Here is a 21,863-nt window from a genome sequence, read left to right as displayed (position 1 = left end):
CATCTACTTGGTTGGAGAAGATCATGGTGGAGTTCAGGGGCTTGATACAATCGACATGATGTGATCCCCAAATTCTACGTGATTTTTAGTTTGATATATGGGAACTCAAAAATATATAAAGAATTCATTCAGCAGCTAGGTAGCACAGTGTATGGAGTGCTAGGACTAAAATCAGGAAGACCCGAGTTCAAATTTAGCATCAGACATTTGCCAGCTATGTGACCTTAGACAATTCACTTAACTTCTGTCAGCCTCAGTTTCCTCAACTGTAAAATTGGGATAATAATAGGATAAAATGAGATAATATTTGTAAAGCACTTAGCACAGTGCTTGGTACATAGAAGACATGATAGAAATGCTTATTCTCTTCCCCCTTTCATTCAATTTATTAACTCCTTAGCCATTTATTAAGTGTCTATTGTATGCAAGGCACTATGCTAAGTCTTAGAGAAATACAAATATAGTCAGTCAAAATTAAGAAGGCAATAGATATCTGGAGAAAAAAATCTTTGCAGAAATTTCCCTTATCAAGTTTTCATATCCAAAATATATAGGGAACTGATTCAAATTTATAATAAGAGCCATACCCCCAATAGATAAACGAACAAAGTACGTGAACAGGCAGTTTACAAAGGAAAAAAAAATCCAAGCTATCATCAATCCTATGGGGGGAAAGGCTGCAAATCACTAGTTATCAGAGAAATGCTCTTTAAAACAACTATAAGGTTCTGCCTCACAGCCATAAAATTGACATAAGAGGAAATGACAAATGTTGGGAAAGGTTGCAGGAAAATAGACACACGAGAGCTGTGATCTAGTTTTCTGGAAAACAGTTTAGAACTAACTCCCCAAAGTCACTCAACTATGCACACCATTTGATCCCAGCAATTGTACCACTACAAAGCATAAAGCCCAAAGAGATCAAAGAAAAAGGAAAAAGATCCACATGTAGAAAAATATTTATAGCTGCTCTTTTCATAGTAGCAAAAGAAACTGTAAACTAAGGGGATGCCCACCTATTGGGGAATAATAAACAAGTACCGTGTGAATGTAATGGAATACTATTGTTCCATAAGAAATGACAAAATGGATTGACTCATAGGAAACGAGGAAGATTTCTATGAAATGATGTAGAATGAAGTGCACAAAACGGAGAGAACAATTTATATGATATTAATAACACTACAAAGGAAAAAAAAAGCAGTTCTAGGTCACAATAAAATGCGGAAGGAGACATTTTCTCTGATCCTCTTGACCTTTTAGATCTCCCTAAAATAGGAATGATTCACAAGAGGTAAAGCAATTGCAGGGCAGCTAGGTGGTGCAATGGATAGAGCACCAGGCCTGGAGTCAGGGAGACCTGAGTTCAAATTTGACCTCAGACACTTACTAGCTGTGTGACCCTGGTCTAGTTACTTAACCCTGTTTGCCTCAGTTTCCTCATCTTTAAAATGTTCTGGGAAAGGAAATGACAAATCACTCTAGTATCTTTGCCAAGAAAATCCACAATGGGGTCATGAAGAGTCATACATGACTGAAAGGACTGAACAACAACAAAGAGCGAATGCAGCTGTCTTCGTAGTCTAGACAGTGCTTCTTAAACTGCGGGTCATGAACCCATTTGGGATCTTATAACTGAATCTGAGGGCCGCAAAAAATTCATCAACAGCAAAAGGTTTCTGAATACACAGTGACCAAAAATTAATCCAAAATCAAACGTATAATGAATCCAAGGTGTTCCTGACAGCACTTGCCCATGTTGCATTGCACAATTTCACTGCTTCCTTGGTTCTGAACCCATAACATGCATACTTTGCACTGTGAGTGCCATCCAACAAACACGGCCAGAAACACCTGGGCTTAGATTCGAGACTTTCGGACCCTATGAATTGCAGTGTTTTTACTGTATGTCAAAATTGTTCAATGAATTTTGGCTTGGGATTAGGACAGAATTTCCAATAATTTCTGAAATCACCCTAAGCATACTTCTGCTATTTTGTACTACACATTTATGCAAAGCAGCATTCTCAGCATCGACAATTATAAAATCAAAATACCAATCAACTCTGAAAAAAGTTGAAGGTGCTCTACATCCTGCAGTATCAAATATTCCACCAAGATTTAATTCTTTATGTAAAAAATAAACAAACACATCCATCTCATTGTATGCAAATTTGTTTTCATCTTTAATAAATGGTAAAATTATATGTGTACCAAAGAATTATTTTAAAATAAATTTCTTTAAGATTTATTATTAGTAAATATTTGATTTGTATACCTACTTTATATACTTATATACTCAGAGTCCTGCAAAAATTTCTTGGGTAAAAAGGAGTCACAAGTGGAGAAAATTTAAGAAGCCCTGGTCTAGGATACCAAGCACCCTAAAGAGGTAACAATCCAATTAACTAACAGCAGAGAAGCTAATCCCTAACCCTCTCAACCAGAAGTTCCTCCACTGTGGATCAAGGGTCTGCTATAGCAGGGCTGCACAAGCAGACACTGGAACTCAAAATATAACTCGACTCTATTCCCATTCTTCAGAGTGGTAAAAAACCAAAAAGCAGGAAGTGGCTCAATATGGGACAGCAGTGAGACAGCATATCTTCTGCTTCAATAGAGCTCAGCCAGAGAACTGAGGAACAGAGGAAACAGGAGCAGGACATGTTTAGAATTGTATGGCAGTCCACCAAGCTGGGAAGGAAAAGCCCAACATTCCTCTGGTGCCAGTTCTGTCTTACCAGAAGCCATTTGGGACAGAGACTGAGGCTGATGAACTGTGAATTGCCTGGTATAAGAAGACATTAAGTGGGCTTTCTGGCCAGGAAAATCTCAATCAAAGGGGAAGGTATCAGAAAGAGCACAATGGGAGGAAATAAAGGAAAAAAAAAAGATTGAAAGAAGGAAGGAGAAAGGAAGGAAGCAAAGGAAGGAGAAAGCTCAGTTAAAGAGCTTAGGCAAAAGCAGAATGACAAAAGGAAAAAGCACCTTGTCTTAATGGATTTGCGGGAGAATTATATCTAGCTTAAAGACAATTAACACCAATACTACACAAATTATTCTCAAAAGTTGTAAAAGAAAGCACCCTACCAGATTCTATTTATAGGACAAATATAGTTCTAATTCCTAAACCAAGGAAGGAAAAGGCACAGAAGGAGAGCAATAGACTAATATAATTTATGAATATTAATTCAAAAATTTTAAATAAAATCTTATCTAACAGACTACTGTACATTCATTCATCTAAGGAAGCATTCCTCATGATCAATCTAGATTTTTACCAGGGATGCAAGTATGGCTCAACATTAGTAAAAACAGTCAACATAATTAATCATATTGAAAATAAAAACACCAAAACCCACAATATTGTCTCTAAGAAAGTACAATATTCATTTTGCTAAAAAAAAAACTCTACAAAGTATAAGCATAGAGAAATCTTTTTAATATCAAAAAAGTATCTAAAACCAAAAGCAAGCATTGCATACAATACATCATATATAGGGGGATACCCTAGAACCATTTCCAATAAATGCAGAAGTAAAGCAAATATGTCACTCTTCTCACTACTATATGATTTATGTCTGGAAATGTGAGGAATAGCAATAAGAAAAGAGAAGGAGATTTTGCTGATTATACGATGGTTTACTTAGAAAATCCTAGGAAATCATCAAAAATACAAATTAAGATAATTATAAGCTTCAGCAAAGTTGCAAGCTACATACTCACATATATTAAATATATATGTATACATGTATGTATATATATATGTGTGTGTGTGTGTGTGTGTGTGTGTGTGCGCGCGCGCGCGCACATAATCTTTTGGATTGTATATGTAATCTCCAAAAGCCATTCTCTGACAGAAAATTGTCAAAGGATGTGAACAAAATCCTCTCAAAAGAATTGTAAATTTAACGATCATGTAAAAGACTGTCCCATATCACTAATGATAAGAAAAATGCAAATCAAAGTAATTCTAAGGTTTTAATTCACATTCTGCCAATTTCTTCCTCTATGCAATCTTCTTTGGTAGCATACCACTGAATAGCTATGGACAACTTACATCCACCTTGTATCATTCCATTGCCCTGTATAGGCTCTGCCATTTTGTTTCTTTTGAAATCAGTGTATTACAGCATTCCCAACCATACAATGTCAATAGAAGAATATTGGTATCACTAATTTGGAGGAGGACCTTGGGGTGGTTAAAATCACTGCTTGATTTCCCACAAGCTATCTATTCATTCTCTTCTCCTTATTCAACTCTAGCCTAGTTCCTTATACAATTAAAATGACCAAGATATTACTGTATTTCCCCATGTATAAGATGCACCTTAATTTGGGGGCCCGAAATTTGAAAAAAAAATGCATTACATAGAGTTATTGAACTCAAGTTTTATTCATCTGCTCGTAGCTTTCAGGCATCTTTTGGGCAAGTCTGGTGCATGTAGGCATGCTTAATCCATTCCGTTTCATGAACCTGAAGCACCAATTGTGTCCTCCTTTGAAATCAGTAACTTCTTTTTCATCAGCAATTCTTCTTGCCTCATGCTGAACCATCTTTGTGTTCACAGGAATTCCAATTGCCTTTTGCTTTTCAATCCATACGTTCAATTCCCTCTCTAAATCAGGCCATTTTGCTGACTTGCCTCTCATGGCCTTCTGCCGTGGCATTTTCAGTAGGGTTTCTTCTTCCCGTAGCCAGTCTCAAACTGTTTTCTCAGTTGGAGGAGTACCAAACTTACGTTCGGCAGTACGATTTCCATTCACTTTTGCAAACTGGATCACTTTTAACTTGAATTCAGCACTGTACGAAAATCTATTCTGAGCCATTTCTGGGCGAAACATGGCAAAATGTAACCTAATATACCAGTAACAAATGCGAAACAATGAGTGCAAAGACAACAAGCGGGAAAAAGTGGGAAATGCAAGTAAAAAAAATCTACGAGTGCAAAAACAAGCGCGAAAAAGTGGCAATTGCAAATAAAAAAATCTACAACCACTGTATAAGACACACCTAGTTTTTAGAACCTAATTTTTTCGAAAAAGGGTGCGTCTTATGCATGGAGAAATATAGTATGTCCTGCTGGACCATTTCTATGGGTTGTCCATCTAACTGCATATCATAGCTTTTCTTGCATGTATAGTGAGAGAACATTCTTTTGAGTGATTATAAATCTCTTTTGGGATGCTCTGCGATATTCTGAGTTTGATGCAATCGATACAATGTCATCTGCAAACCACTTCATCTGGAGGAGCACACTATGTGTAAGGAATCCCTCTTCCATTTGGACTTTGCTAAAGCAATATAATCATGTTTTTATTCTTGCATTACCAAGAGACCTACTTAACATCACTTTGTCAGCTTAGCTTTGAATAGTTTCTAGGCCTTCATCTCCATGATGGTATTATCAGACACACCTGAAAAAAGACTGAACAATAATAATCCTAAATCCAAAACCAATCCAGTAAGTCACAATTTGTCAGTATAAATTAAACTTCAAAGAAGACCAACCAGCTGCAAAGCTCGCTGATCCCCATAGTCCAAGTGGGGGAAGAACATGATGCTATTCTATTGAATTTATCTATTTATACTTTACAAGTGACACAATTTAAAAAGGAAACTCCCCTCCTTGATACAACACTTTACAGGTGGGTGAATTGATAAGTTATGCTTTAAAAAGGAAGCTTTACCACTTCTAGTCATTCCAAATTTTATTATTTTGCCTTTACTGTTAACATTCACAGATTGACACTACAGTCTGATACTGGATAGTTAACTCCTTTCTTTGCATTGAATCTCTTTTTAAAGTATTTTCTCTTTTTTCCAAATTGATTGATAAATTATGGGGTAAAGAAGGTATGCAAGAATTTTAAGAGAAGAAAATGATTATGTCTAAGTAGATGATCCCCATATCTACACCTATACCCCTGACCTCCCTCTAGAGGCGAATAAACATATCCAAAAGTGGATACAGTAGAGTCTGTTGACAAAAAGAACTTAAGAAAGTAGCCACACAGAGAACTCAGAATATGGACAATTAAGAACACAGGTAACTAATAGGGACCAGCAATGTCTGTAGATTTCGATTGCTCTCTGGTCTCCATCCTTGCTCCAGCTTCCTGTCAGAAAGATCTGGGTTTGAGTCTTACCCCTCACATATGTTAGCTATGTAACTCAGAGCACACCCCTTAACTTTCAGTTCTTCCAAGCAGCTCTCTAAAACTGTAAGCTCACTTTCCAATCTGCATAGGTAGAGGGAGTTTCATAACTTGGAGTTTCTAATCCAAAACTGCCGTTCTTGTTGTTTGTTCATTTTTCATCCTCAAAGAGGACCAATAACATCAGGAGGGTGATGTCTTGACTTGAAGGTGAATTGGGTTTAAGTGAAGCAGAGCTGTGCAAAGTTATCAACCTCTCTCTCTCCTCCAGAGTCTTTGGAGTCCAGTGGCAGGATAACTGGTGATGGTCCCCTCCAATCCAAAATAAATCGCAGTTCTAGACCACCACCCACCCACCCTACCCCACCCTCTAAAGCAAAACAAGCAAAATCTACTATGAGTAAAAGTTTTCTACTTATCCCTCTTGAGGAAAACCACAGTTACATTAAGTAATGACTAATATTTTGGTTACATTACAGCCAAGAAAATTTAGCTTTCTTAGCAATTCATATTTCTCCTTAAAAATATTTTATTATAAATTGAGTAACTTAACAAACAGAAATGTTCAAATGCACAAAATATTTTTAAACTGTAAACTTTCATTGTTTGTGATTTTTAATATATATATATATATACATACATATATATATAAACTTTAACTTGGGCTTTTGGCTGACTTTTTGTGCAGATCTAAGGTGGAAAGAGTCACTGTAGTTGTTCCTGTGTTTTTCCATTTTTCTGTGCATTCTTTACTTTTGCAATTTCCTGTTTTCTGTTCCTTGCACACAGAAATGAACAAATATTTCTTGAAGTGGATTATTAAATAATATTCCATCATATTTATGTACTACAATTTGTTAAATCATTCCCCAATCATTGCTTATGGTCTTTTTGCTGTTTTGAATAATGCTGCTAGCAATATTTTTGTACAAATAGGCCTTTTTTCCTGTCAGTCCTTAGGGCATAATCCTAGTATTGAGATCCCTGGGTTAAAGAGAATGAAGAGGTTTCTAACTTCCATTGTATAATGCTATATTGCTTTCCAAGAAGATTGCATCAATTCATAGTTATGCTAAAAACACAATAACATTCCTATTTCTTCACAGATCCAACAGCACAGAATTTTATCAAATTGTGGGGTTTTTTTCAATTTAATGGTTATTTGGTGCTGTTTCAGAATTCTTCTCATTTGAAATCCTCAAATTTTAATTTGAATAGCTTTTCAAGGAGTTATTGATAAATTTTGAAATGTCTTAATAGGAACTTTATATTCTTTGGAGATTGGGTCTTACTGTCATAGACTTGCATCAATTCCTTGCACATCTGAGGTGTCAGACTCATAAAAGTGCTTATAGCAAAGACTTTTTTCACCATTTCTGTCTTCCTAGAGTCAAGAAGACCTGAGTTTGAATCCTGCCTCATATACTAACTAGCTACATAGCCCTCAGTAAATCACTTATTCTCTCTGTGCCTTAGTTTCCTCATCTATAAGTGGAGATAATAATAGCACCTACCTTATAGGGTTTATGTAAAGATCAAATAAATCAACATATAAAGTGCTATATTATAATTATTGTTGTTGTTAATATCATGCTTACTATATACTAAGCACTGCGTTAAATGCAGGGTTGAATTATCGTAGTCTTCAAGTAAAGCTTCTTGAAGTACCAAGTTCCTCATGTTTTTGTTTTGTTTTGTTTTGCTTTTTGTCCTCAGGAAACCAGGAAGTTATGTCAACATGTCACCAGCCAGAACTTTTAGTTCCCTGAGTCAATTAAGACTTAAGGATCGTTCCAGTACCTTTTAAGGCAAAGAACAAGCCCAGTCTATATAGTAGGGAATTCTTGTAGTAGTCCTCATATTACACCATGGTCATGTAAGAGTGATACTCAATAATTACAGAGGGCCGGGGCTTATAGAAGAGACAGCTAGGTGGCTCGGGGGATAGTGCACTGAGCCTGAAGTCAGGAAGACATGAGTTCAAATGTGGCTTCAGACACTTACTATGTGATCCTTGCAAAGTTATTTAACCTCTGTTTGCCTTAATCCGCTGGAGAAGGAAATGGCAAACCATTCCAGTATCTTTCCAAGAAAACCCCAAATGGGGTCACAAAGAGTTAGACAGAACTGGATAACAACAACAAGGATTTATAGTTTGGATCAATTAATCAGATACATAAACCAGGTGTAAACAATGCCTCTATTCAATCAATCAATCAAAAATATTAGAAAAGGAATGATTAGGCCTTTGTCACTTTGGAATGAGTAAAAGCCATTGGATGAAATGGAGATGCCATACAGGGCGTGTATAGGGATTGGCTGTGGGGACTCAGTTATACCCTGTGGGTTTTAGCAAACTACTTTAAAATTGAAGTATTTGAGGGTCTATATGGAGGAGTAGAAGAAGAGAAGAAGACTCCGTCTCTCAGCCCCTCCTCACTTGAGGGAGGATTTGTGAACTTTGAGAAATCAGAGGATTTGGACTTCTCATCAGTATCCGAGCAGTGTCCTCAGAATAGATGATGGCAACGTCTGCCTAGGTAGCAAAGGAAAAACTAATTATGCTGAGAGTAGGCAGCTTCCAGACTGCCCAGAGTCCAGAAGAAAGCTGTATCATACCTAAGGAGAATTTCATGAGGGATCCATGAGGGGACCAAAAGGGATTCCAGCAAAAGCACGTTCAGGAGCTGTCAGTTACCCCTTTGTCCCATCATGTGCTCTAGAGTCTGCTTTCCTGGATGTACTCGTGAAAGAGTATACCCTTTGTTTGGGGTGGAATTGGGGGAGGGTTTTCTGTACCAATTGTATTTCCAATGCCATCTTAGTAAATATGCCTAACTGAAAGGTAATTAAATCTGACTGACTGATTGATATCAACTGATAATAGAAGAAAGAAGAATATTGGTGGGGAACTGTTAACAGCATTAGAAAATCACTTCCAGGGTCCCATAGGACCCCGAGGAGAAAAGTAACAGCTGCCTTCTGGGAACCTAACCTGCCAGGCTGAACACAAGTTGGGGTAGTAAGGCCCAGAGCATTTGCCACCGTAACAGCAATGAGGTCCACCTCTCTTCAGGCCTTTCCTCTTAGGAGGTTGGGTTAGTTACTTCAAAGTCAAGGAAAATCCAGCCTGTAGAAGAAGTTATTTTTCCTGAAGAAAGAAAAGTAATAGTAACCCCAGGGAAGCTTGGTGTAGGGCTTATTAGGAGGAAAAGGTGAAAGGTGACAATTAACTCTGACAAGATATAATAGCTGCCTTTCCAACTTGTAGTATGTCTGCTCAGTAAAATCATAGAATTTTAGAGTCAAGATAGTCCCTAGCCCACTTTATAGTTGAGGAAACAGAGTCCCAGGAAGTTTAGGTGACTTGCCCAAGGCACATAGATGGTATAAGTATCAAAGGTAGGATTTGACCCTAAGTCATCTTACTCCAGAGCTAGTATTCTTTTCACTGTGCTGTATGGCAGAGAAGGGACTTGAACCCAGCTCTGTCCTGACTCTGAGGAGGGTTCTCCACCCCCTACTGCACACTGCTTCCCAGCTGACATTTATATGGTGCTTTAAAGTTTCTAAAGTGATTTACATATATGATCCCATTTCAGCCTCAACAATATTTCATCTTTTATACAATAGTGGAGAAGGGCAGTGGATTTGGAATCAAAAGACCTTATTTCAAATCCTGGCTAAGCCATTTATCCCCTGAACAATCTTGCAAGTCACTTCGCCCCTCCAGGCCTCCTCAGTTTCTTCTGCTGTAAAATGAGGGGGTTAGTGAAGATGACTTCTAGAGCCATTCCTAGCTCTAAGTGTGATTCCATAGTCCCTGTGAAGAGGTGCTTTTATCTTTATTTTACAAATACAGAAGTTGAGGCAGAGAGAGATGAGGTGACTCACTGGTGGCCACACAGATAAGTATCAGAAGTAGGATGTAGCTCCAAGTACCCCTGAGTCCAAGCCAAACACTCCATCACCTGCTCCAGACTATAAAAACAATCAATTACATTTTTGTAGAGCTTTAAGGTTTCTAAAGCACTTTCTTCACAACAACCCCATGAGTTGACTGGTACAAATAACTTGATTTTACAAATACTGAAAGGTCAAATGACTTGCCTGGGTTACTCATCTGCCTCCATTAGTGGTCACATAATTGCTACTTAATAGATATTGGTTGAGTGATGAATGGCTCCTCAGCAAGAAAGACTTGCTAAGAAACCAGTGGCAATGAAGAAAATTTGGTCTGAACCCAAGAGGTTCACTGGAAATGGCGACATTTGAACTTGGCAGTGATAACTTTGGAAAAGAAGTCGAGAGAATTTATCTTGTGGAGACAATTGGAGGAGTGGGCTGGGAGAGAGGGCATGCAGAATAAGGGTTAGAGAGACGAATCCTGTTCTAGAAACCTTCACCACCACCTCATAAAACTACCATCCTTCTTTAACTCCCAGAACTGTGCTGGCAGACAATAGGCACTAAAGCTCCCCCAGTTTAAAGGGATGATAGACCATGGGGAGCTGATTGGGTGGTAGGACAAAACAGCCGTTGACATCTTTCTGTATTCTTTTCCATTTTGGGTGAAAGAACAGCACTCCCCACATATACCCTAATTAACTTCCTAAACCCTCTGTTATTATTAGGTCCTCAAGTGAAGAAGTTTGGATTCCATCAAAGGGCCACACTTGAGGACCTAGAGGGCCACATGTGGCCTGGAGGCCACAGGTTCCCCACCCCTGCCCTAGATTAAATAAGGAGAAAGTGAAACAAATACACACACACATACACACACACACACACACACACACACACACACACACGCACGCACGCACGCACGCGCACACACACACACCCCAAACAAACAAAAACACTCACTTACAATTTTGGTCTTAAAGCTGCTGAGGCTGATATCATTTTCAGCTTTGTCCTAAATGCTGAGGATTTCTGCTACCATTTCAACCTGAGGCACCAAGACATTTTAGTTGTAGTTCATGCAGCTGGTGACTAGCCAAGAGTTTTCTTGGTTCTCTTGGCACCCTTACATGTATGTGTATATGTGTATGTATGTAAGTATATATAGTTCAATTATCTACCTCATGTATATGGCACCTACATATATACATGCATATATATGTATATGTTATATCTAAATAACTACATGTATGCTATAAATAAAAATATATGTGCACATGTTATTTTTCCACATACATATATCCCTCGCCCCACATGCTACATGAGGGTTAGTATGTCTTCACTTACATGCTGTAAGCCACATGTAGCCAACATTACACATAATCAGAAGCTACTGGACACTTTAAGCTTACTGCTCCCTCTAGGAACTGCGGTTTGAGCTGCAGAATGCTTACAAATCACTGTCAGCAGCCACTGACGCTGAGTGTGCCAAGATCCAGCAGGCAACAGTGTGCCTGTCCTACTGTTCATTTCTCAGTTCCTGCTAAACCTGGTTCTGGTGGTCTGGATCGTAGCCTATTTCAAAGCATGCACGGAAAATGAGGTTGGCTAGGTAGACAGCAATTCAGTACATGTGGGTGTTAGATTTTATGTGTGCCAAAATAGGTATTCTGGCCATTTTGAGAAAATGATTTCTTTATGTTTTGCATGAATGCACATGTAATATATATCAAATTCTTTGCCTTCTCAATGAGGGGGCAAGGGAGGAGGGAGAGAGATAATTTGGAACTCAAAAATTTTAAAAACAAATGTCAAAAATTATTTTACATCTAATTGGAAAAAATAAAATATTAACATTTTTATTAAAAATAAAATGATTTCTCATGAGCTTGACAGGTTACCACAGAGTAAGCATGGTACACGGGAAAGTGGGTTAGACTGGGATTCAAAGGAAGGGGAGGGAAATAAGCATTTATTAAACATTTACTGTGTATCAGATGCCATGCTAAGCACTTTACAAATATCTCATTTAAGACTCACAACAACCCTGGGAGGTATCCCCATTTTACAATTGAGGAAACTGAGGCAAACAGAGGTTAAGTGACTTGCCTAGGGTCATACAGCTAGTAAGTACTGAGGCTGGATTTGAATTTAGGTCTTTCTTACTCCTGGCCCAGCACTATACCACTAAATCACATGGTTGCCTTGGGCTTGAGTCTGGGTTCTGTCAGTTGTTGTTATGTGACCTTGGTCAAGTCACTTAATAAATATGGGCCTTAATTACTCATCTGTAAAATAAAGGGTTGTTCTAGACCAGTTCTTAACTTTTTTGTGTGTCATGCACTCCTTTGGCAGTCTGGATGGAACCTATGGATCCCTTTTCAGAATAATGTACACAGAATTACAAAGAAAACCAATTACATTTTTTCACAACAATTATATTATTTATATATAAGGGTTGTTTCTTGTAAGCTTTACAATGCTATGTAAATGTGAGCTTTTGTAATTTTTTTTCTTGTCAGCTGCTCAACATGGGATGAAAACCACTTATATTGAAAAAGTTATTAATTTTTTTCAAACCAAATTCACAGACCCCAGGTTAAGAACACCTGTTCCAGAAGATTTCTCCAGTCCCTTTCAGCCATGTCTATTGTACTAACAATTTCAATGGAAAAATCTATATAACTGAAACATAATCTTAACATCTGTGAAACCAAATCTTTCTTAAATTATCTTTAAACACATTTCAGTGTTTTCGAATACAGATCTCAAACAGAGGCTGAGTGACCATTTAATGGGGGTGCTGTGAAGGGTGTAAATCTCAGATCTTGGTTGGAGTTAGGTATGAAGCCTATGAAGCTCCTTCCAACTTTACATATTTCTTATTCTCTAACCACAGACCCACCCTGAACTGGAAACAAAACTCCTAGGCATGATTATAAAAGAAAGTTGTCCATGCCTCTGCATTAACTACCTTCCACACCCTCCACCCTCCTCATCTCCCTCTCCACCAACCAGCAGTGACCCTTGAACTGAGACTTGAAGAAGGCCTTCAAGACTCAGTTCAAAGGTCACCCTTGGTTCACCCAGCTTCTAGTGACTTTTCTCTAATGTTATCTTCTATTTATTGTGTATGAATCTTGTATATATCCATACAGGTATATGTTGTTTTCCCATTACAATGTAAGCTCCTTGAAGGAAGGGACAACTTTCATTTTTGTCTTTTTATACTAAGTGTCCAGCACAGTGTCTGGAACATAAGGAGAAATTAATAAATGCTTGTTGACTGATTTTGATTTTCAAAAATCTGTTGTTGTATTGCCTTCTTAACCCATAATGGTTCTGCAATATGCCAGCTATTATCATGGAATATTTAAATAGCCAAATGGTATTTGAATCATCTAGAATTATTCCATATCTAATTATTCCATGCTAGGACAGAACCATTAGGACAAAGTCCAAGGTCCAAGAGGACAAGGTCAGATTCTTTAAAATTTCTTAGTAAAGCCCAAAAGTTTAATTGACTGCCCTGATTTTTTTTTATTGTGAAATAGCTTAGGAAAGACACTGGCAGTTGTCTGTTTTCAAATGATCCAAGTCAAATTTTGGCCGGTTTTTTTCCTCTTTCCACACTCCTGTCTTGGCCATTTCTAAGAGCTGGCAGGTGGGAAGGATCTTGACAGGCTAAAAGCAGCCAATCTAACAACAGAGTATATTTTCTTCATAAGAGTCATTTTGGCTGAAACTGAGTTGTTTAGATTGCCCTTTTTTGGTGGGAATTTTAAGAACCAAAAAAAAAGTATCGTAACAGCATTTCCCAAACAAATAAAAGTTACCCACACTCATGTTTCCTACCTTCTCTCCTAGAAGTGGAAAATTTAGAACAAAAGTATAACTGTGTCCTTATGTCCTTTTTATTTAAAACCAGAACTTGCACCTCCAGACAGATGTTGGATGACTAACTAGGAAAATTAAATTTAAACTATATGATATATATATATATATATAAAAGTATAAGATACACATAATGTATGTATATATGTGTGTATGTGTATATATGTATGTATGGGTATATATATATATATATATGCATATGTATATGGGGGTGTATGTATACACACACACACACATTTAGACAAAGCATTATGTTCAAGACCCCACCTCAAATGTTTTGGATAGCTTGAGTCTTTGGATTAGGAAAGAAAAAATCTGGAACAGAACAATTACATCAGAAACAGAATATCTATATCATTCTGGCTTGGGGGGAAATTCAAAGGGGAAAAGGCTGCAAAACTTCAATGAGGTCCAGATGGCATATGCTTTTCAGCAAATGTCTAAACACTAATTCAGAAAATGGAAGGAAAAGACTGGAGCACCATAGCAGACAGACCAGCCAAGGACCAGTTGCTCATCTCTACTCCAATCACAGCCACTCTACTCTGTCCTTTCGCACAGCTCAGCCTAACAGGTGACTTTATTCCTCCTAACCACAATCTCTCCTTTCCCCTTCTTTGCCAGAGAGCCAGTGGCAATCTCTTATCAAATTCCTCTCTTTCTTTTCCCATTAGACATCCAAAGTCTGTCCTTCTGCTTAGCCTCTTTTAGCCTAATTCCCCCTCTATCTACTACCAATCTCACAGCTCTCAGACTTGCCAAATTGAAATATCTTCTTATAATATCTCATTTTCCCATGGCCTGAAGCTATCACTAATTAATCTAAAAGCTAAGCGATGCTATTGTGCTAAAAGGAGAGGACTGGAGGTTAATCAGTCAACAATCATTTATTAAATGACTGTTATGGGCCACAACTGGGCCCAGCACTTGGGGATACAAATGTAATAGGGTACAATGCTAGGGAACCAGGGGGAAAATGAGAGGTTCAACAAGGTCCTCCTTTATCCAAAGACAGGGGAAGGAAAGAAGACCTAGCCAAAGAGACTTCTCCTTCTCCCCCAGGCAGTTCTTTCTCAGAGGTTTCAGCTAGAACACCATTATTCCAATTTCTAGAATCCCTTCATTCTCAATAATTCAATGCTCTTATACAAGACCCAAAGGCCATAAAATCCCCCAGTCAATTGGAATGGAACTCTTGCCTGGAATTGTCTGACCTCATTAACTGACTTTCATAGGCTCTTTGTATTTAGTCTGAAGCCTCTGAATGACTGATTAAAACTGAGAAACTAGGCCACCTTTTGCCTCAATTCTTACCTAGCCTTTATTTACTGAATGGGCATTGCCTCAGACAAACTGAGACCTGGGAAAGACCTTAACTTAAAAAGGTCAAGGTCTCCCACTGCATCTGGGGCCATTCTAGTCATCTTGACCTATGTCTTGCCACTGGATTCTGATGACTCTGGAGCAGTCTGCACAGCTAAGCCTCACTTAAATCCAGTTCACTTGCAAGTTAAGACATCACCCTCCTGATGTCCTTGGTCCTCTTTGAGAATGAAGGATGAACAACAACAATGAATGATTGATTGATATTTGTTCTCACTTAGCTAAAGTCTCAAGGCTAAAACAGATTAGGTGGTTTCAATCCTCCCTTTACACTCTTCTCTCCCTCCCCCACCATTTTCATATCTGCTGCCCTCCACAAATCTACCTGTACGTGCTTGGGAAAGGGCAAAGTTCTAGCTATCTCTTTTAATAGTTAGGGAAGCCTCTGTATTTCCTTTTGAATGTCACCTATGAGGAAAAGTCTATGGGGCACACCTCATAATCCAACCTAGTCATTCACATTCAAGCAACCTTCCAAATAATGGTAATACAACCTAATAAATAAACACAGTTTTTATGAATCCTAGTAGATACTGTCTATCTTGTTATTGGCACAAAGGGCCTTCCCTTTTTAATGGGGGACTGGCTCTCTCTCATCTTGAACTGTTGTGAAGCTGAGAGCATGTGGTGTGTATAACAGGGAACTGACCACTGAGCTCTATCTTTACGAGCAGATGCAAAAATGCTTGACTTTCACTCTATGTGAAAGAGGCTTGATGGCATGTAAGTGACTTGGAGAGATTTGGAGCATGCATGGATATTCTATAACTAGTCCTGGTCTGCTAACCATGTGATAAAAAGGTAGACTGTTGATTGGCATATATGCCAATGCCAGAACAGAGGAGCATTCAAAAGGTCAACCAGAGCCTCTTCCCTTTTCGGTCTGACTTCTTCCTGCCTCTCTGAGTTGTGACAAAAGACATTAGAGATGGAGGTCTGGGAGTGGTGGTCAGAATGGATTTTTGCAGCCAATCCAGCCTCAATGCTATGGAGATTGATTAGTGTCCTTGAGGTTCCAGCTTATTAATAGCTATGACAGGGATGCCACATTTGGACATGAACTTACTAGGGCCAATGTTGTGTAGAAATTATAAGTGTAAGCTCACTTTCTCTAGAAGTCAAGGAAGTAGAAGAGAGATTGTGTCCCTCCAGTGATGGAGGAAGGGGGAATGTTTGTACTTCTATTTTTGCTACATATTTAAAGTAAATATTCCTTTGTTAAAGATAATCAAGTATAATTGCTTATATGAAATGAGTCATTTTTCATTGGCACTTAAGTGGGAGGGAAATATATAAAAATGGAGGCTTGAGTTGATAGCAGCTAAAGAGAGAGCCAACCCTTCAAGAGTACCCCTAAAACCCTGAAGGGAAGATGTAACCAGCCTTGTTCTGTCTTGTTTTGAAGAAATACGTCTTCAAAAACCTTCCCCAAAGTACCACACTTTGATACATTTAGACATATGAGATTAAATTGCTTCCTTAAAATCTCAACTTAAAATAATATTAACTTAAGACAAAGTTGTCTGGAATACTGTCATTGCTGTTTGAATGAATGAATAAATGAATGAATCAAGCAAATTTCTGGTCTATAAGCCGATCACCTGAGTGAATCCACCAACAAGAAGGGAGTTCCCTGGCCTAGATAAATGGTATCAAAATCTCAGGTGGGCTCTATGCTAGTAAGTTGTCTGTACACCCATACATGCCTGTCTAGAGGTATACCCTATGAGTACCATTTCCCAATGATATTCTGTATATTTGTGGAAAAGTGCACCTGAGGTTCATGGCAGGAATGCTTTATTACTCATTTCTGTAAATGCCTTTACTTTGAGCTAGTTTTGTCAACTGACTGATTATTAAATATGTGTGCACTAGTAGGAACTCAGTAGTTTCTGAAGTGAGGACATAGGGAGTACATTGAACCTGATGTAGTCATCCTTCCCTTCATCAGTGTAAGTTGGGGGAGATACCCTACAGAATTCAACGCACTTGAGTTGAAATCATGCTTTGTAGACAGTGTGGCCATGTTGGTGTGCTGTTGATTGGAAGTAGGATATAGAAATAGGATATAGAAATCAACAATCAAAGATGAAAATAAACAATGATTCATAGCCCTAATAGATTGCCAGTGTGGATACAAAGTCACAGAGAATGGATAGCAGAGTAAAGTTTACAAAGGAAGAAAATGCTAAAAAAAAAAAATGTTTTGAGGTGGAAATGAGACATGGTGCATTAGCAGGGAGAAAATTAAGGAAACAGTGACTTCATCCAACAAAAATGAGGTAGCCTTGTCTGTAAGAAAAGTCTGAAAAAAATTGATATATGTCTTTGTGGACAATTTGAAGATAATTTCAACTAGTATTTACCAAGTAGCTACAGTCTATTCAGTGCTGTTAAGTACTGGGGTTGGTGGGAACAGTAAAAGAAACACACGTGATAGGGTCCCTGACCTTAAGGATCTTAGGCCTGATTTGTGCAGTATGAGTAAGATTGAGGGTGGGATCAGGGTACAGACACATAAACACACACTAAGTAGTGAACAATATAAGGGAATGTATAATTTAGTAAGATGAGACAAATATTCAAATATAAAATGAAACATTAATGTCTTAAGGTAGATTTACCATGGTTTCCATGAAAAAATCCTTTCCTGTGAATCTCTTTTCATTTTGCAACTATCTTTCTAGAATATTTTTCCTTTTTTTGAAATCTAAGTCTATACCACTTATTTGGAACTTATATACTAGCTGGAATTATTAGTTAATTTTTCAGGTATTTATGTGTCGTGTATTCCCCAACTCAATTATAAATACTTCTTTATACCCATGGTACTTATTGCAATATTTGTTACTTCATAATGTTCAATTAATAATTGTTGATTGATAAATAGCTTCTAACAGAAAGCTTGGTATTCTTCTACCTTTGGATAGATGCGCTGCATAAATACTTGTTAAACTGAATTGAATTATGTACATGTTCCAGCAAGGACTAGGGAAGGTAAGTGAATAGATATTTTGCAGTGGCTGACAAATGAGTAATAGAGAAGAGGAGTTTAACAGTTTTTTTCCAAACACCTTCCCAGAAACATTATGAATAGGTATGAATGCATGCATTTCCAAAACAGAACATATAGTTGGTTCATCTAGAAGCCCAAGTAATTGATATAGATGTATTGTAATGACCCATTTGGCAGATGTTATGTTTATTTTCCTACTGGAGGTGATCACTAATTATGTATGTTGGAAATGCAAGCCTGATCATGCTACATGAAATGGTGTGGAGTGGAAAAGCATTGTATCATGGAAAGAATAATGGATTTGACCTAGAAGACATAGGTTCAAATCTTGGCTCTGCCACTTATAACCTATCTGATCTTGAGAAAATAATTCTAATTTGCTGGACCTCGATTTCTGAAAATCATTTTAACTTGCTGGACCTCAATTTTACAAAAGGAAGGTGTTGAACTATATGAATTATAAGGGTCCTTATAACTAAGTCATAGGATCTGATTCAATGACTGATTCATCTGACTCAAGGAACACTCAGATTTTTGAAGAAAATAAAAAAATTATAAAAGAATGAAAGAAATACTCCCAGAAAAGAACCAGAAAGTTTCCAAGGGGGTAGAGATAAATTGCTGTCAAAAATGTAACCTAGAAAAGAAAAAGAAATATTTTTGTATCATTAGAGCTTACACAACAGTCCAAAGATGGTTCTCACAAAGAGTAATTCCAGACTTTCAGATTTAGAAGTATCATCTCATATTTCACAAAATGCTAAGAAATAATGTTATTGCCCCTAGAAATATGTTGTTGGTTGTGACTTGTTACTAAGACGCTTGGAGACACTCTAAGTACCTGACATGGAAATAAAGATGTTACAAAATGTACATAAAACAAACAATTTTAACAACCTAATTAATACTCCTCTAAAGAAAAGTTGCCTTATAAGAAGTCTTGAAACAGGCCGTAAATGGATGTCAACAAGCTTGAGATTTTGCCTGATCAAACAGATAATGAATTCTAAAGATGAGTCCTCTCAATCTCTTATAAAAAGCTCCCTACCTTCACTTCCTCAAAGGGTAAATCTAGGAATTATTCTCAGAAGCACACTAGGTGATTTCCACTGTTGCAAGCATTCCTTGCTGCAGAATAATCATGTCCAAAATAAATCCTAAAATATATCCTAAAAGATGAAAGACTTTATTTTTAATTGAAAAAAAATTATTACAAGACATCATACAAAATACAACAAACTTATAATTATACACGCACACAATGTACAACATGCAGAAAGAGTTGTTCAATGAAACACAAATGAGTAATTGGGATGGATAATGTATACACACAAATTTTAAAGTTTACTTTTTACTAAAAGAAAGGAACTTTATACGGCTTAGAACCAAATTTGTCTGTTGTTTTTTTATCTGGGTTTTATCGTAATTTGAAGTTCCAAAGTTGTGGTCATTATGTAGGTTGTTCTTTTGGCTCTGCTTTCTCCATTCTGAATCACTCCATATGAGTCATTCCAGATTTCTTTGATTTTTATCTTACTATTTCTTATGGTAAAATAATATTCCATTATATTCATGTACCACTATTTGTCCAACCATTCTTCAATCTTTGATAATTGTTCATGAAATTGAACCTTTTTATGACTGGAAATAGTGCTACTATGGACTTGTACACACATGTATTTACAGATGTCTTGTCTTATTGTCAATAACCTCTTTGAAGTATAAACACAATAGTGAGATTGCTAGATAAAAGTTTGTGAACAATTTTGTAACTTTTCCTATATAATTCTTAGTTGTTTTTCAAAATAATTAGACCAACTCATAGTTCTACTTGAAGTTATTTGGCTACCTGCCTACCAATATTGAATTTTCTCATCTTTCCTCATCTTCACAGATCTGATAGATATCTTAGAGTTGTTTTAATTTGCCTTTGTCTAATTATTAAGCAATTTTGAATACTTTTTCATGAAGTTCAATTCAGCAAATCTTTATTACATGAGTAGCTCTTCATAATTTGCATTTCTTCTTTTGAAAACTTAGTTCATATCCTTTTGTCATTAATCTGTTGGGAAATTACTCTTACTCTTATTAATATGTAGCAATTTCCTATAGATTTTCAAAGTTATGTTTTTACTGAAGATTTTTTTAATGCAAACTTTTCCCCCATGCTATATATTTTCTTTTCATTCTAGCTGCATTGATTTTATGCAAATACTTTTATGTTTATACAATACACTAATTCATCTTGTTTTTTATACTATTCTCTCCATCAGGATCCACGTATATTTGTGAGATATAGATATCTATATACAAACATATATATAAAATGCCATCCATTTTCCTCTGATTTTTAAATATTTAAATCCTTTATCCATTCCTCTATTCATTCAACAAGTATTTAGCAAGTGCTTCCTATGTACAAAGCATTTGGAATCTCCTGTAGTAGATGGTTTAAATTGTTGATCTAAAATTATTTTCTACCAAAATGCTATCCAATCATCTCAGCAATTCTTCTGAAATATAGTATTTCTTCCTTAGTACCTTTATGTTCTTGGATTTATAGAAAACTAGTCTGCTATGCCATCAAAGAATTTAAAGACTAAATGGAAATTTAGCCTTCCTTGTGAACTCTGTCAATGGAATACTTAAGTATTTCAAGGATCCATGATTCCATCTATGTTAGGAACCTGATTGCTTAGCTATCCATGGCAGTATTCTAATTCTTAACTGACATTGAATTACTCTCTAGCTGTTCAGAATATGGAAATAACAAATCACCCTTCCTCCACTCAGCTCCAGTCATAACAATAGGTGGACTCCAGTGAGTCATGTTAACTAGATTGAAAATATTTTTCCTCTCCTTCTTCCTTTCTTTTTAATCAGGGCAGAACCCTTCCGATTAAAAATCAACATTGACTCAAGGTGTGAGTGGTAGGGGAGGGAGGGCAGGGAGGGGAAGAGGGGGGAAACTACTTCCTCTGGTGCTCAGTGTTCCCAAAGCAAAAGGTATAAGGTTGCCTCTAATCCTTAGGAAGAAGAACTTAAGAGTTTGGAATGTAGTGGGCAGAGTTTAAGGAAAGTCCTCTGATGTGGCTCTTTCTGTTGATTCTCTCCTTTCTGGTTGATAAAAGCATTGCTTTCTTGACTTGTCACTTCTCTTCACCTAGAGGAGGAAGCATCAGGGAGCATAATAGGCATTTATACACTCCATGGACAGTGTTAGATAGAAGTGTCACTCTCCCTATCTAGTAGGCAAAAAAAGCAATTAATGGTGTCTCTCTCTGTGTCTCTCTCTATATGTATCTCTCACTCTTGTTCCTCCTCTCTCTCACCCTATCTCTCTCATTCTTTTCTCTGTCTCTATATCTCTCTCTCCTTCTTGTGTGTACACACACACACACACACACACACACACACACACACACCTTCCTTTGAGAGGTCTACATGACTTCATATCAATGTCTGCCCAATTGGGCCCAGGAAATATAATCCATGACATCCTCCTTTC

This window comes from Trichosurus vulpecula, chromosome 3 (assembly GCF_011100635.1).
Source record: "Trichosurus vulpecula isolate mTriVul1 chromosome 3, mTriVul1.pri, whole genome shotgun sequence".
Classification (NCBI taxonomy): Eukaryota; Metazoa; Chordata; class Mammalia; order Diprotodontia; family Phalangeridae; genus Trichosurus; species Trichosurus vulpecula.
This window is presented reverse-complemented; position numbering follows the sequence as displayed.